Here is a 9,386-nt window from a genome sequence, read left to right on the forward strand (position 1 = left end):
ATTTACATTTCCAATGCTATCCCAAAAGCCCCCCACCTGCTCACGCACCCACTCCCCCACCCACCCACTCCCACTTCTTGGCCCTGGCGTTCCCTTGTACTGAGGCAGATAAAGTTTGCAAGTCCAATGGGCCTCTCTTTCCACTGATGGGCGACTAGGCCATCTTCTGATTCATATGCAGCTAGAGACAAGAGCTCTGGGGGTACTGGTTAGTTCATATTGTTGTTCCACCTATAGGGTTGCAGATCCCTTTAGCTCCTTGGGTACTTTCTCTAGCTCCTCCATTGGGGGCCCTGTGATCCATCCAATAGCTGACTGTGAGCATCCACTTCTGTGTTTGCTAGGCCCCGGCATAGTCTCACAAGAGACAGCTATATCTGGGTCCTTTCAGCAAAATCTTGCTAGTGTGAGCAATGGTGTCAGCATTTGGAGGCTGATTATGGGATGGATCTCCGGATATGGCAGTCTCTAGATGGTCCATCCTTTCGTCTCAGCTCCAAACTGTGTCTCTGTAGCTCCTTCCATGGGTGTTTTGTTCCCAATTCTAAGAAGGGACAAAGTGTCCACACTGTGTCTTAGTCTTTTAAAGGAAACAGCAAGAGCATCTATAGAAGATACACAGGCTCTAATGAGTCCTTGGACACAACATGGAAGGAGAAGCTATGTAGCACTACCCACTGGGGTGGACTTGTGAAAACTCACTTTGCATGTGTGCCTGGGCACCCTAATAGTATCTCTTCTCTTGACATAGATTGGTCCGATCCTTTGGTTTCCCCTCCATATGGCCCCTGTGGAACCATGAGCCCAGAGGATTTTTCCTCCCTTATATTGGCTCCTGTCAGGTGTTTTATCAAATTGCTACCAAAGTGGGCTGGAGAAATGGCTCACTGGTTAAGAGCACTGGCTGTTCTTATGCAGAACCTGGGTTCAATTCCAAGGGTCCAGATGGTGTCCCATAACTGTCTGTAACTCCAATTGTAGGGGATCTGAGGCCCTCCTTTGGCCTCTGTGGGCACTGCATGTACATGGTGCTGACTTTCATGCAAGCAAAACCACTTACCACGTAATATAAAAATAAACATGTATATATGTTTATATAATATATAATATATTTATATAAATATATAAATAAACTTTTGAAAAGTGGCACAAGGTAACTTTTTAAAAGAATCGTGTGCTCACTTTGGCAGCACATATACTAAAATTGGAACGATACAGAGAAGATTAGCATGGCCCCTGCGCAAGGATGACACGCAAATTCAGGAAGCGGTCCATATTTTTTCGAGTTCCTACCCTAATGCCACTTGATGATGGGTTGTGTATGGGAATATAAGTGAAATAAACCCTTTCCTCAAAACCCAAAAAGGATTTGTTTATTTTACTTCATGTGTATGCATTTTTGCCTGCATGTATGTACGAGTTGTGAATGCCCGTAGGATCTCCTGGAACTAGGGTTACAGATGGTTGTAAGCTACCACATGGGTGCTAGGGATTGAGTCCTCTGCAAAAGCAGCATGGGCTTTTAACCACTGAGGCATCTCTCCAGCCCCCACACAAGTCGTTTAACATACTTGTATATTGATAGAACCATCCCAGTATCAGAGACTTCTTCATCATCTATGTTGCAAATATTTTCTTATTTTCTAACAGTCATTGTGCCAATAGATTTTAAAGTTAATTGTATTGAGTAACTTCTCCTTGTCAGGCCCTATTGTAGGCCCTGGGCTAAGAAATATAGAGGCAGAAATATTAGTCAGCTAATCACACAATTAAAGGACAGCCATTACTGTCCATTTCCAAGAAGGTAGATGGAGTCACCAGAGACCACGGGTGTTCAGGTGTCCATAAGACAGTGAGGACTTTATCTAGGTGACAGAGAGGGTGGAGCCCCTGCAGCAGAGTGGACATGGGGCTATGAAAGTAGATAACAAGGCTGTGGTTGTGTCAAGGATGAAGGAGAGGGTAGAACTTTCCATTTAGAGACCTTGGGAGATGCCCAGCAGATGCTCACATAGTCTAATGTGGTTTGATGGAAGTTGAGAGAGTGGAGAAGGTGCCTAGGGTTTCCTAGAAGGATAAGTGGGAGGTGAAGGAAGTAGGGAGCTGTCGGATCTTCCCTCCAAACCATCAGCTCACCCTCCTTTCCTGGTGCTTTCTGCCAAGTTCCATCAGCACTGCTGCTCCACATTGGTTTGCATAGAGAAACTGATTCCCACCTGCAGATGTCTGCAGCGCCTTCCCCCCAACCCCCGCCCCAAGCACCTCACAGTCTCCAGTGGCCTCTTTCAAAGACATGGAGGCTATCAAAGAAGTATACATCCAAGCTACATTGAGATCCCTCCCAACTCCAGTCAGAATTCTTCAAGAAAGCAAATTACAGCCTGTACTTATGAGGATGTGGGGAAAGAGGAACCTTATACACAGTGGGGAAAAAATACAAACTCCATTGGCCAGTTACAGAACTCTGTCTGCAGGTTCCTCAAAAGTCTAAAAACAGATACACATAGACAGGCAGTGTAGGGAACAATCTTTGGAAAATTATGTCCTGGGAGCAGGCACAACCTGCAACATCCCAGACTCCTGAGGGTAATTTGTGGTCAGGCACTTCGGGTAGAGAGTTAAACAAGGTCTGCTCAAATCAGCCAGGGTTGGGTATATTAAGCACAGGGAGAAATAATCTGCCCTTGAAATGACTTTTCAGGAAATCCTTCTATTTACCATCATCTTCTGTGTGGCTTAAAATTATGGAATGTATGTTTATTCCTGTACAGGTTGTTTGAACTTACGTAACAGCTCATCTGTCAGTCAGGGTAAGGATCCAACCAATCCTGACCCCAGGAATCATCTCCTCCCTCTTCCTAAACTCATGTAAAAGATGTCCAGAAAAGAATGTAGGGGTCCTGAGTCATCTTGCCTGAGCCTGGAGAGATGGGATGGATGGATGGATGGATGGATGGGTGGGGTAGATGGATAGATGGGATGGATGGATGGAATGGATTGGCAGATGGGTGGATGGGATAGATGGGATAGATGGGATAGATGGATGGATATAGGGATGGATGGGATGGATGGATGGAATGGATGTTGGGTGGATGAATGAATGAATAGATGGATAGATGAGAAGGATGGCTGTCTTTGGAATCAAACCTTTAGCTGTCAACTGTGCAAACTTCTTCAGTCCTTTGATTAACTTGCTAAGTCCCTAGAACTCTGGCAGGTCTCAGAGACCCATGACGTTCATACTGTTGGCTTGACTGGATCTAGAATTACCAAGGAGGCAAGACTCTGGTTGCCTATGAAGACCATGTAGATTAGGTTAAGTGAAGCTGGAAGGCCCAACTTAATTGTGGAAGGTAACTTCCTATGGGCTGGAGTTAAAGAAAAAAAGAGAAAGTGAGCAGAGAAAGAGCACTCATTTCTCTCTGCTTCCTGACTGTGGATGAATGTGGCTCGCTGTTGCGGGTTCTTCATCATGACCTCCCACCATGTTGGACTGTACCCTGGTTACTCCTGCAGGGTAGTTTATTGTTGCAACCATAAGATGAGTAACCAAGACGCCAGGGAACACCATGACCCAACTATCCTGTCTCAGACATGTGCCTGAAGGAACAGAAGGCACGCGACACCAGAGATGTGTGCGCTCTCATGCCGATTGCTGCACAACCTACCAAAGTCAAGTCACAGAACCGACCTAAGTGCTCAAGGGCTGGTGCAGGAAATGCAGCATAAATATAAACAGAATTTTATTCAGCCACGAAGAAGAAGGCAATCATGTCATTTTATTTTTTCAGGAAAACAGTTGGAGCCGGAAATCATGATGTTGAACAAAATAAGCTAGACTCAGGGAGACTTGTGTTTTCCCTCATATTTAGAGTCCAGCTTTAGAAGAAAAAAAAAAAAAACAGAGACAAGGCATAGAAGTGGAAGGGAAGCTACTGTGGAAGAGTGAGGGCTCAAGGAGGGGAGAGACATAAGAAGAATGGGGTGAGCAAGTACACGGCATACATGAGCAATAATGTCCCTTGAAAGTCATTGTCTTATCCTTGTGACTTATATTTGTATATAGCCATATATATTTATGACTATACACTAGTAAAATCCTGCAGCTGGAGAGATGGTTCAGTGGTTGAGAGTGCTTATTATGAAAGAGTTCTGATCCCAGCATCCCTGGAACAAGCCTGCTGCAGTCTGTCTCACATCTGTAACCCCAGAGGCAGAGGGATGGATCACTGGGGCTTGCTGGCTGCTGCCCAGCTAGGCAATGCAAGCTCCAGGTTTAGAGGGAGACTCTGCCTTCCAAGGAATAAGGTGGAGAGTGAGAGAAGGGCACTGGATGCTCTCCTCTGGCTCTCCCGGTGCGCACAGGCTCAGGCCATTGTGCCTAAACCCCTCCTACACATGCGCACACAAAAATACGTGTGCACCCAAAGTTAATTTTTATAAATAGCTTTTTAAATTTAAAAACAAATAGGCGCTAGGCAGCTGGGAAACCAGGTTGGGCATGCTGACCAGCAGAAGTGGACTTGAGATAAGATTAGGAGTGTGTTGGGGGCAGAGGCTACTTGTTCTGGAGATAACATTGTGGGAGGATGAGGCCAAGCGGGGGCGTGGCCAAGCGGGGCGTGGCCAAACCTGGACCGCACAGGCAAATCTGTGCTGACAGAAGTTATGAGGCATGGTCACATCTCGAGTGAAGGCAACTGAACAAGATGGAGGAAACAGACTTGTCTCTCTTAATAACCTGGGCTCCGGAAAGACCTTGTGATTTCATAGAGGGTTTTTTTTTTTTTTTAAATCCTAGTATGAGAATAGGGAATGTGCCTGCTTTTTGCTGGTTCACATGGTGACCTCTAGGCCCTGGGTGACCTAGTATGGCAACCTGTCTGTGAGGGGGCTCACTACAACTTGTCCAATCCTTGTGGGTGGGTTGGATCTGCTGTGGAGTTCTGGGCCTCCTAAGGGGAACCCATGAACCAAGGACAGTACAGTATGGCTTCAGCAGGGAATTTCAACTTGGACACAAAAATACTAATTTTCACAGGCCCTGCCTTGGGAGTACCTCTGTGGGTGAATACAGCCCTAGTCAGGCACTGGCTTTAGCCCCATCTGAGCCTGGGGTCCCAACCCCAAAGAGGTGCCTTTCTGATTGCAGAGGGAATACTGTGAAGCTAAGCTCTTCCACCTCCTACTCTCCCCCTCTTTCCCCTCCTGCCCCCACCCCCACTCTCTTCCCCTTTCTTTCTATCCCAGGGTGATCTTTAAAATCCCAGAATATGGCAAGAAGCCTCTAACAAGGGGAGAGAGAATTAAGCCAAATTAATTACAGCAAAATAAGAGGAATTAGGTTCCATTTAAGCAGGTAGCAGAAAAGCCCGAGCTGCTCTCTCCCTCCTAGAAGGAGCCCGCATCAGCTGCTTAGAGCCAAATGGAAGAGCAATGTGGCTGTGCCGGCTCAGAGCAGCCCACCTCCCTCGTTTGCCATCTTCTCCTAGATGGGGATTATCGGTTTGCAGGCGGCTGACCATGGTTGAATTTTATCATTATGAAGGTTCAGTGCTAACCTCCTCCTCTTATTTCCTTCCCATTTAAAGTTTCAGGGATAATAAATTCTTTTGATTTAGCAATTACAGAAGAACAGAATTAGTCAATCGCAGCCTTTGAGAACTTAGGAGAATGGGGACCTGGTGGGTTTTTGTGGAGATGCAGGCAAGCACAGGCTTGCCACCCAAGGATCTGGGGGAAATGGTGCTTTAAATCTGAAACTGGATGAGCTTTCTTTGGGGACATAACACTAACTCTTGCTTCTCTGTGTAAACAGAAAATTAGTTATATTGGTGGGTGACATGCTCTTGAAGTCAATTGTGCTAAGCCACTGTGCTGAAGTACATCATACAGACGAGGGCTGTGCTTTCCCATCTACAACACTGAGTTGGCCAGGAATAAAAATAAACAATAGGAGTTTTATATCATTTCATTCATCTTTTCCTGGTGTTATGTTTGCAAAGTACAATATAGTTTCAGGAAACACAGTGCTATAATCAATCCATGACACAAAATGATGTGTGTGTGTGTGTGTGTGTGTGTGCGTGTGTGTGTGTGCTTGTGTGTGTGTGTATGTGTGTGAAAGAAAAATGTAGGGAGGGGTGACAGGTGCTTTGAAAGGGATGCCAGAGCAAAGGCCAGCCTAAGATGTGTGCTCTTTTTGAGTTGGTAGAGGTCTGAGCAAATGTGTAGCATCACTTGACTAAGGCCACCTCCCAGGGCCACCAAGGTCCCTTGTAGCACAAGTTATGAGGTGTGGTCACTGCCCAGTTCTTCACCAGTACTTCTTCCAGCTGGCTGGAGGCTTGGCTTCCAGAACACTGGCTCTGCTGGGAAGACATGGCTAGAGAACACAGAGCATCAGTGCATGGGAGCACTATCCGGAGAGTGAGGTCTGAAGGGACCAGGGCAGAGGCTCTAGCAGCTTCTATGGTAAGGAAACAGCATGGTCTGTAAAACTACCAATGAGATGAGGATGAGAGGCACCTGAGTGGGCACCCTGGATTCTCAGCTTTACCTCAAGTCACGGAGCAAACAATGAGCCACTTGCCTGCTGGGGGTGAGAATGCAGTGGTCCTTGAGAGCTTAAGGGTAGAGGTCTCAGGAGCCACAGCCACTTGCCTCTCCTAGACTGATGTGCAGAACAGAGTCAGTTTCTAACTAATAGTGTGGCCACAGCTCTGCCATCTGTCCATCATGCTTCTTGGCTCCAGGTGCAGGTACACACGTATGAATGTGCAAACACATGTGGACACAGGCACGGATGAAACACAGATGAAGTCAGGAGAAAGCCAGCTGAGCCCAATTCTCTGCTCTTCTTCCTGCCCCAGCTTGCCCCAGATTGAAACGGCTCTTGCCCTCAAGCCTTCTTTATAGGATGGGCTGCAATCACTTCCAAACAATGAGCAGAGCAAACCTCTCTCACTCAAGGTGTTTTCTGTCATGTAGTTAGTTATAGCACTGATTAAAACAGATACTAACAGCGACTGGAGAGATGGCTCACTGGTTTAGACTGCTCTTCCAGAGGTCCTGAGTTCAATTCCCAGACACCACATGGTGGCTTACAACCATCTGTAATGGGATCTGATGCCCTCCTCTGGTGTGTCTGAAGACAGATAAAGTGTATTCATATACATTAAATCAATCAATCAATCAATCAATCAATCAATCAATCAATCAATCTTTAAAAAACCCAACTAACAACCTATGTCGGTTTTCTTAGGCATTTGTCACAGACTAAAAGCCAGTTAACACACAGCCATAGTAGACCTGGATTGCAGTTGGTAAACTCATGCTCATTGGGTGCTGTGTTGCCAAAACTGGGCTTCTAAGGAGCTGAGTGTACACTGATCTTTCCAGCTTAGTGCAGGGCCTGTGCTCATTAAACAAGACTCAATTTTACCAGAGAATGTGTACAAGCTCTGTGTGTCCCCATATGATCTTATGGGTATGCATGTGAGTGTGTACATGTGCAGGTGACTGTGAATGGTTGTGTGCACATGTACCTGTGCAGATATTGCGCACACACACACACACATACTGAACTGAATGTTGGTGTCTTCCAGAATCATATGCAGAAACTCCTCCTCCCAGAGCAATGGGGTTTGGGGGTGGAGCCCATGGCAGGTAACTGACCTTAGAAGAGGTTGTGATCATGGGCATGGGACCTTTATAACAATAAGAACAGATCCAAGAACAGGATCACTGTCCCTGAAATGAGAAGCCATAGCCAGAAAGCATTCATCTGTGTCTTAGTTACTGTTCTATTGCTGTAACGAAACAACACGAACAAGGTGACTTCTAAGAGACAGTATTTAATAGGGCTTAAGGTTTCAGAGGGTTGGCATCCATGATGGCAGCGCAATGGCGTGGTGGCAGGGATAGCAGAGAGCTCACGCTTTCAAACTTCAAGTGGGAGGCAGGAAGAGCACACTGGGAACGATGTCCTTTGAAATATCAAAGCCTGCCCTCCATGACATACTTCTTCCAACAAGGCTATACCATCTACTCCTTCCAGAACAGTTCCATCAGCTAGGGAATAAGTATTAATCTATGAGCCTCTGGGGGTCATTCTGGGAGGAGTCCTCTCAGACAGCCGGCATCTAGGTCTGTCAGAACTTTGATATTGGACTTTTTTTTTTTTGCTTTTCAGAGGAATAGGTGTGCCTGAGCCCCAGTCTACAGGGTTTTGCGATGGCGGCTTGGCTGAGTAAGATGCTGGGACATACGATACGGTATGTGTGTGTTTGATGAGAGAGTGGGTGGATGAACTGTGTGGATATTTGGGTGTCTGTGTGTTGGCATTGTTTCTCAGAGCCCAGATGCTTCAAAGGATCTTCCCAGGCTGTGGAATCCGAGTTTTCTGGGCTGGCGCAGGATGGAGATAGGACCATGTGGCCTCCTGGAAGAAAAGTAGATGGAGTTTCTAGGGAGCCAGTAGGAGCCGTTTTAAGCCCAGTATACAACCTGGGTTGGCCTGAGTGCTTTGAGGGAATAAAAAAGCAGGGAGCCTGTTTGGATCCTGTTGACAGGATCACCCATGGGGTCCCTTCTGGGACACCTCCAGCATTCTACTCAGATGCCGAATACCTTGCCCTTGGGTAGCTGATGGATGCAAGTGTTTTAGGGACAGAGAACCTAGTGATGATGGGAAGTTGCCCCACACAGGGGCCTGGATGGAGAGTCACAGTTGCACCCCTCCGGCAGACTAGGTTTCTGAGGAGGCTCTAGAAACGATGTGCATATGGGTAGAGCATGGGGCTTTTCACCTTGCCTGCTTCTGAAGGGAACTGACTACATGTGGTGTCTGGGCACCAGACGAGGACCTTTTTGTTTGTTTGTTTGCTCAAGGAACAGTGGTAAGGGTGGGCAGCAAGAGCTGTCAATAGCTTGTTCTTATCTGAGACACAAAGGGTTATGTGCCATGGGAAGGAGTGGATAGAACAGAGTGTAGACGTTTCTCTCCTGGTCAGGGTCATGTTAGCTACTTATCTAATGCCCTCATGTCCAGTGGCAGCCATATCCTTGATTTAGACAGCAAGCAACTAGCTTGAGCACCCATAGGTTTTGATAATAACGTCCCATAGCTAATAGGGTTGCAGGAAGCCCTGCAGAGAAGATCCTAGCCTCAAGGTAGACTCTTGACTCCCTTACAAGCAGGTGGATCCCGGTCATCTGTTACCTTGACTGCTGGCTGGCCCTTCCTAGAAGGTCACAGCTGTTCCTGGAAGCTTTCCCACCAGCCTGATCTGACAGGTCAACCTTGAGTCAGGCCACACCAGGGTCATTTGGCACCAGATGTGTGGAAGATCTCCGGAAGAGCAAAAGGCCCAGGTTTGTGAGGC

General features: G+C 46.8%; 1 non-coding gene across 1 annotated transcript; it reads left to right on the forward strand.

Moving 5' to 3' along the window:
• The first annotated feature begins 1,174 nt into the window (after positions 1-1,174).
• LOC115031688 (U6 spliceosomal RNA) lies at positions 1,175-1,281 on the forward strand. The gene has a single exon (XR_003837347.1). It is a non-coding gene; the product is annotated as a U6 spliceosomal RNA (small nuclear RNA).
• Positions 1,282-9,386: the final 8,105 nt, after the last annotated feature.

The sequence above is a fragment of the Mus caroli genome, unplaced genomic scaffold (assembly GCF_978045245.1).
Source record: "Mus caroli unplaced genomic scaffold, Mus_caroli_1 scaffold_8, whole genome shotgun sequence".
NCBI classification, from domain to species: Eukaryota; Metazoa; Chordata; class Mammalia; order Rodentia; family Muridae; genus Mus; species Mus caroli.